Below are 7300 nucleotides of genomic sequence, written 5' to 3'. Positions count from 1 at the left end.
AAACAAGAATCTCCCCCTACTCACTCCGAATGGATAAATAAAGTAAACATGATTAGACGCTTAGAGGAACTCACCAGCTGGGAAACCTATACCCATCCCAAATTTTCTAAAGTTTGGAGCCAACGGAGCCAGGAGGTTTAATTCTTTCCTTGCCCCCCCCCCCTTAGAAAACCATATCAATCTCCTAATATGATATTCTTTCTATTCTTAGTCCCTATTCTTATCCCTTTTCCCTTTTGTTTACACCCATCCACTCCCTCCACCCTTCTGCGAATAAAGTACTCCCTTGGTCGAGAGTGTTTATCAACCTCTAACTTTTTTATGTCACTAAGCTTTAAGAGACCTACTATTCCTTTATAGGATTATTTGACTGCAATTATTTTATTTTATTTTATTCCATATTCATATGTCTTTACTCATATGTCATGGGCTACGAGCTTGTTTATGCTGTTGTCCTTATTCAGTTTTTTTCCGTTTTTTATGTTACTATGTTCTTTTAATGTAATGTAATGTATGCAGCACAGCTCCTTTTCTCATTTGCTGACCATTGCAGCGCATCTCTTCCCTCATTGACTTTGCAGACACTTGCGAAAACATTGGGCACTTGCTGCTTTTCTTTCGCTTCCCATCCTTTTGGGCCTACCCTGCCCTTTATCCTGCAGGGCTATGCTGTTTGTCATGTTTTGTAGCAAGCAGAAGGGAGCAGTTCGTAAGGGGTTATCTGGGTTGACAGTGGTTAGCATAAGTAGTAAAAGGCAGCAATAAGCAACCGCCCAACGTGGGGCTCGAACCCACGACCCTGAGATTAAGAGTCTCATGCTCTACCGACTGAGCTAGCCAGGCTGCAGACACACAATCACGCACCGCACTGCACCACACTGCACCACACCGCACCGCAAGAGCTTCATGTGGTCAGGTCGGGCGATGGTGGCAGTCTGATCTTGGGACCTGGATCTGGCAGGCACCACTGACATGAAGGACTCATCCAAGCATTGGTGGTTCAGTGGTAGAATTCTTGCCTGCCCCGTGGGAGGCCTGGGTTTGATTCCTGGCCAATGCAGCACAGCTCTTTTTCTCATTTGCTGACCATTGCAGCGCATCTCTTCCCTCATTGACTTTGCAGACACTTGCGAAAACATTGGGCACTTGCTGCTTTTCTTTCGCTTCCCATCCTTTTGGGCCTTCCCTGCCCTTTATCCTGCAGGGCTATGCTGTTTGTCATGTTTTGTAGCAAGCAGAAGGGGGCAGTTCGTAAGGGGTTATTTTGGTTGACAGTGGTTAGCATAAGTAGTAAAAGGCAGCAATAAGCAACCGCCCAACGTGGGGCTCGAACCCACGACCCTGAGATTAAGAGTCTCATGCTCTACCGACTGAGCTAGCCAGGCTGCAGACACGCACTGCACCGCACCGCACCGCACTGCACCGTACTGCACCACACCGCACCACACCGCACCGCAAGAGCTTCATGTGGTCAGGTCGGGCGATGGTGGCTGTCTGATCCTGGGACCTGGATCTGGCAGGCACCACTGACATGAAGGACTCATCCAAGCATTGGTGGTTCAGTGGTAGAATTCTCGCCTGCCATGCGGGAGGCCTGGGTTCGATTCCCGGCCAATGCAGCACAGCTCTTTTTCTCATTTGCTGACCATTGCAGTGCATCTCTTCCCTCATTGACTTTGCAGACACTTGCGAAAACATTGGGCACTTGCTGCTTTTCTTTCGCTTCCCATACTTTTGGGCCTTCCCTGCTCTTTATCCTGCAGGGCTATGCTGTTTGTCATGTTTTGTAGCAAGCAGAAGGGGGCAGTTCGTAAGGGGTTATCTGGGTTGACACCAAGGGCCTAGGTGGTCTGGAGTTGGGACCCGGTCCTATTTGTCTACCCTTTTATATGCATTACTTCAACTTTGATATACAGTAAGGTTTTTAATATAGGCAGTATAGGTACCGTCCCAATTTAGGGTCACCTTGCCGCTGGTGGGACGGCTTGTATACTTTTTTTGATCAAAAATAGTTCACTAAGTACCCTATATTTATTATGCAACTTTGCTTTACATTTATATATAATGATGGTAGGGTATGAGATATATTTTTGTCTTTTGTAGGTTTTGCTTCTTTTTGCTAGTGTGAACATGCTCCTATTTCTTGCATGTCTACCATCTTAGACCTCAGTTCACATTGCTTGGTTTTTTGTCTTGTTTGCATTCTGTGCAATTTAAGGGTGTGGCATCCCCTTTGTTGAGCTGATTGGTATATATGTAGCTTACCACGGGCCTAGGTGGTCTGGAGTTGGGACCCGGTCCTATTTGTCTACCCTTTTATATGTGTAGCACCCTGAGGATTCGGCTGCTACAGGAGTATTGCACCTCAACCCAGAGGTGTGATATTCCACTCCCGGGCAAGGATGGAGAGTGGAACTGAGCTCAGATAGACTGCATGCACTACATACATCCCATTTCAGAGGAGCAGGCCGACGGTACTCCCACTTAGAAATGTGCAGGTACGACCGAGCCTGTTCCTGGCTGGAGTGGGAGGGGGGTGGAACATCCCATGTAGTGTAGGGGCAGATAGGGGGAGCAGTCTGGGTAGTGTTAGGAGCTCATTGGGTGCTGGTCACCTGAGCTCACACATAGAGGGATATAAAAGGAGGGCACCAACTAGAATCAGGGTCAGTTGTAGAGAACAAGTCAGTTGGAGAGGAGCCTGTCTGATGCAGAGAACAAGTCGGCAGAGAGAAGGAAACAGCAGCCCTGGAGAGAGAGAGAGAGTGGAGCAGAGAAAGACCCAGAGGGGGAAGACTGAAGGGACCCAAGAACCCAAATTAGAGCACCGGGTGAGGAGTCCGCAAAAGGGTACCGGAACCCAAGCTGGTGGGGGCAAAAACATTCCCTAGCCAGAGACCGGAGGCCGTGGGCAGCATCTGCCACGGCCACCCACCATATCCACCCCGAAGGCATACCACGTGGAGGGTCAGGGAACCCAAGGCCAAGGGTGTCCCAACAGAAGGCCCGAGGGAGCTGGACCTAGGTGGATCACTGGTGGGGACGGCTGAAGAAAGGACAGAGGGAGAGCTCAGGGCCACGCTCCGGACTTGTTTGGGGGTTGGCTGGATCCAGGACCTGGTGGACGCAGCACGGCTCGGGTGGTCACTTGAAGCTGGAGTGACCGGGAACATCAGCAGTGAGTAAACTCCCTAAACTGCATAACCCGACTCTGTCTTTAATTGCCGTCTGCACTGCACCACCACAACCCCCATACTCTACACCTGTCCCCCTGAGGCTATACCCCTCCCGTTGGGGGTTATTCTACCAAGCTGCACCACACCATCAGCCTCAGTGGACCCTGCTGCAGCGGCGGCCACCGTGACCGCAACACAACGGGTGGCGTAGTCGACACAACGAACTTAATAACATCTGTAGGACTGCCACATAACTCTGAGTTTGACGCCCTGGGCACGGGCCGGGTCACAGCCGCTCGGAGACTACAACCCCCATCTGATCCGGTGCCGGCTATTCCCCTCAAAAGGAATATGTCCCAGGGGGCGCGTCAACTTTGGCGTAGTCGGCAGGATTACGTGCCCGCAACACCCGGGTACTGCGTGCCTGAAGAAAAGTGCAAGTTTACCTCAGAAAGAAGTCTCCCGCCGGTTCCGGAGGGTCCACGCCATCGGGCTCCATCACCAGTCGTTTCCCGCCGATTGTCCGCCATCAACAGCTTTTTCCCGCCATCTGCAGAGTTTCCCGCCACTGGGAAGCGATTCCCGCCATTTCCAGCTTTTTCCCGCCTTGGAAGAGCAGCGGACGCCATTATGGGCGTGCCAAAGGAGGGCAAGAGGCCGCCTCCCATCGTGGGCCGGGACCGAAAATGGCGCCAAAAGTGGAAACCGCCCCCACCAACGGAGACTGTGATGCTGGAGGTGTCTGTCAGCGTGAAAGAACTGCCCCTGGAGCTGACAGTCACCGAGTTGCCCCGGGACCGCCCTCGAAGTGGGAGGAGACGAAAGAAAAGAACAACGATGGGTGCCGCCTGGAGCAGTCTGGAGCGGGCGCACCCGGAGGCAAGAAGCCTGGAGAAGAGTAGCGGAGGAGCTTACCCGGAGATGGAGAGAAAGCAGAACAGCACCGGCCCGCTGGCCAGGAGTCTGCTAGAAACAGAAGAAGGAGGGCAGAGCAGCACCGGCCCGCTGGCCAGGAGCCTGCCGGAAGAAGAGCAGAGCAGCACCGACCCGATGGTCAGGAGCCTGCTAGAGTCCACAACCCCGCTAGGTCTAGCGGAGATCTTAGCGCAGCTCCCCCGAGACCGGGAGTGTGCACAAACTGCCCTGGAGGGCCTCGCAAGGAGGATGGCCCGGGTACAGCGTGAGATACTGGCGGAGTGGAGCCGGGAGATGGTCCAGCAAGCTGGAACCCGTCCACGGAGCACGCTCCCCTGGGAGAGGACACCAACTGCCTCTACGGATGACGCGGGAGGACCCAAGGCCGGAGACGGCGCTGAAAAGGGAGCCGAACGTATGAAGGCAGGTAAAGGGGACGCTTATACCCCATACCGAGAGGCCGCCCACCTGCCCCGGTTCCCCGTCGCAGAGCCCGAAAGTCCCCCGTCCGTGCCCGTAACCGCCATGTCACCGCTAATGACTAGGCCCCGACCGGAAGCCGCCGCCGCGACCCCTGTGACGTCACACGCACCGACCCGGAGCGTGACCAAGCAGGAAGAGCCTCCGGCCTGGTCGCAAGGCCCAGTACCCCCGGGCCCCGCATCACCAACAGCGCCCCCTACCTCCGCGGAACCTCCGGCCTGGTCGCGAGGCCAGGTAGCACAGGGCGCCGCCGTATTAACGGTGCCCTTTACGTTCCAAGTGCCCCAGGCCTGGCCGCAAGGCCTGGGCGACCTGGGCGCCACCACCACTGCGCCCGCACCCGCAAAACCAAGGGTGCCGAGTTTGGGAAAGGACCTCTTCAGCCAGCTCACATGGCCGGACGGGCGGCCCTTCATCTGGCCCGAAGAGTTTTGTGAGCTGGAGCGGCAACAGAGACTAGGGCCCTTGTGTGAGCCCCTGATCCCGGCTCCGAAGCCCGTGACTCGGGTCTCGCCTCCTCTAGAAGAAGCCCAATTCGTGTGGGACCCCACGGGAGGAGATTTGATGGGGTTCACCGGAGAAACTCGGGCAGCCGCAGCTGAGCGTACTGAGTGTTGCCGTCAGCAGCTAGCAGAGTTTGCGAGAGAACGGGAGGAGAGGCGGGTCAGAGAACAACAGGCCCAAATCCGGAGCGCGGAGCAGAAGAGCCGGACTAGGAGGGACCCCCGTGCAGCGCACTGTCCCCGCACCATCGGGACGGTGATAAAGTTCAACCAGCAGCATGGGTGGGGCTTTATTCGGGACCGTAACAACCGCGGTGACGTTTTTGTGACCCGCAGAGACGTCGAGTCCCACCTGCCGGAGGGTCACAAAGGCCGTGACCTCTACGTCGGAGACGAGGTCACTTTCACCCGGCACAAGTGTGCCAAAGGACCTTACGCCCTCCACGTACACCGCTTGACGGAGGAGGAGTTGCGGTACGGGGAGGAGGAGCCAGAGGACCCGGACGGGTCTGAAGCAACACCGTATCACCAAGAAAAAGCAGGAGGGAGCCGTCGTTGAGGACGGGAGTAGAGACTGTATATAGTTGCCCGTCGGGGCACAGTAAACTGAAACAGTAAACTGAAACTGAAAATTGAAACTGTCGTTGCTGCTAAAATAGTCCCCGTTGGGACCAGTGAACTGTTTACCCGTTATCCCGTATCCATACCAGGCTGAGGACTGTGAGCAGCCATTCCCTTCCCCTTTACCTGGCCGAGGACTGAGAGCGGACAACTTCCTCTGTACATAGTTGCGCTTCCTAAAGCGCCCCCTACCGGTTTTATAGGAAAACCAGTTTTTCTAAGAGACTGTCGCACTTTTCCCGGACACACGTTGCACAGTGTCCGGAGGAGGAACCTGAAACAAGAGACGACGAGAATGTTTATATGAAAAGTTTTATATGTTTTATATGTTTATGTTTATGGAAAAAAAAAAAAATGTATGTTTATGTGGTTTTTGTCTTACAGCCCGAGGACGTGCTGTGATTTACCAGGGGGGAATGTAGCACCCTGAGGATTCGGCTGCTACAGGAGTATTGCACCTCAACCCAGAGGTGTGATATTCCACTCCCGGGCAAGGATGGAGAGTGGAACTGAGCTCAGATAGACTGCATGCACTACATACATCCCATTTCAGAGGAGCAGGCCGACGGTACTCCCACTTAGAAATGTGCAGGTACGACCGAGCCTGTTCCTGGCTGGAGTGGGAGGGGGGTGGAACATCCCATGTAGTGTAGGGGCAGATAGGGGGAGCAGTCTGGGTAGTGTTAGGAGCTCATTGGGTGCTGGTCACCTGAGCTCACACATAGAGGGATATAAAAGGAGGGCACCAACTAGAATCAGGGTCAGTTGTAGAGAACAAGTCAGTTGGAGAGGAGCCTGTCTGATGCAGAGAACAAGTCGGCAGAGAGAAGGAAACAGCAGCCCTGGAGAGAGAGAGAGAGTGGAGCAGAGAAAGACCCAGAGGGGGAAGACTGAAGGGACCCAAGAACCCAAATTAGAGCACCGGGTGAGGAGTCCGCAAAAGGGTACCGGAACCCAAGCTGGTGGGGGCAAAAACATTCCCTAGCCAGAGACCGGAGGCCGTGGGCATCATCTGCCACGGCCACCCACCATATCCACCCCGAAGGCATACCACGTGGAGGGTCAGGGAACCCAAGGCCAAGGGTGTCCCAACAGAAGGCCCGAGGGAGCTGGACCTAGGTGGATCACTGGTGGGGACGGCTGAAGAAAGGACAGAGGGAGAGCTCAGGGCCACGCTCCGGACTTGTTTGGGGGTTGGCTGGATCCAGGACCTGGTGGACGCAGCACGGCTCGGGTGGTCACTTGAAGCTGGAGTGACCGGGAACATCAGCAGTGAGTAAACTCCCTAAACTGCATAACCCGACTCTGTCTTTAATTGCCGTCTGCACTGCACCACCACAACCCCCATACTCTACACCTGTCCCCCTGAGGCTATACCCCTCCCGTTGGGGGTTATTCTACCAAGCTGCACCACACCATCAGCCTCAGTGGACCCTGCTGCAGCGGCGGCCACCGTGACCGCAACACAACGGGTGGCGTAGTCGACACAACGAACTTAATAACATCTGTAGGACTGCCACATAACTCTGAGTTTGACGCCCTGGGCACGGGCCGGGTCACAGCCGCTCGGAGACTACAACCCCCACCTGATCCGGTGCCGGG

At 54.9% G+C, this 7300-nt stretch overlaps 3 non-coding genes across 3 annotated transcripts; 1 reads left to right on the top strand and 2 right to left on the bottom strand.

Annotated features, from left to right (window-relative positions):
• Nucleotides 1-770: 770 nt before the first annotated feature.
• TRNAK-CUU (transfer RNA lysine (anticodon CUU)) lies at nt 771-843 on the bottom strand. Its single transcript has one exon. It is a non-coding gene; the product is annotated as a tRNA-Lys (tRNA).
• Nucleotides 844-1312: 469 nt separating this feature from the next.
• Nucleotides 1313-1385, bottom strand: TRNAK-CUU (transfer RNA lysine (anticodon CUU)). The gene has a single exon. It is a non-coding gene; the product is annotated as a tRNA-Lys (tRNA).
• A 163-nt stretch (nt 1386-1548) lies between these two features.
• TRNAG-GCC (transfer RNA glycine (anticodon GCC)) lies at nt 1549-1619 on the top strand. The gene has a single exon. It is a non-coding gene; the product is annotated as a tRNA-Gly (tRNA).
• The last annotated feature ends 5681 nt before the right edge of the window (nt 1620-7300 follow it).

The sequence above is a fragment of the Phyllobates terribilis genome, unplaced genomic scaffold (genome assembly GCF_046119375.1).
Source record: "Phyllobates terribilis strain yellow unplaced genomic scaffold, ASM4611937v1 Scaffold_5__5_contigs__length_657084704, whole genome shotgun sequence".
NCBI classification, from domain to species: Eukaryota; Metazoa; Chordata; class Amphibia; order Anura; family Dendrobatidae; genus Phyllobates; species Phyllobates terribilis.
The sequence above is the reverse complement of the archived record's forward strand: the minus strand, read 5'-3'. Positions and strand labels throughout refer to the sequence as shown.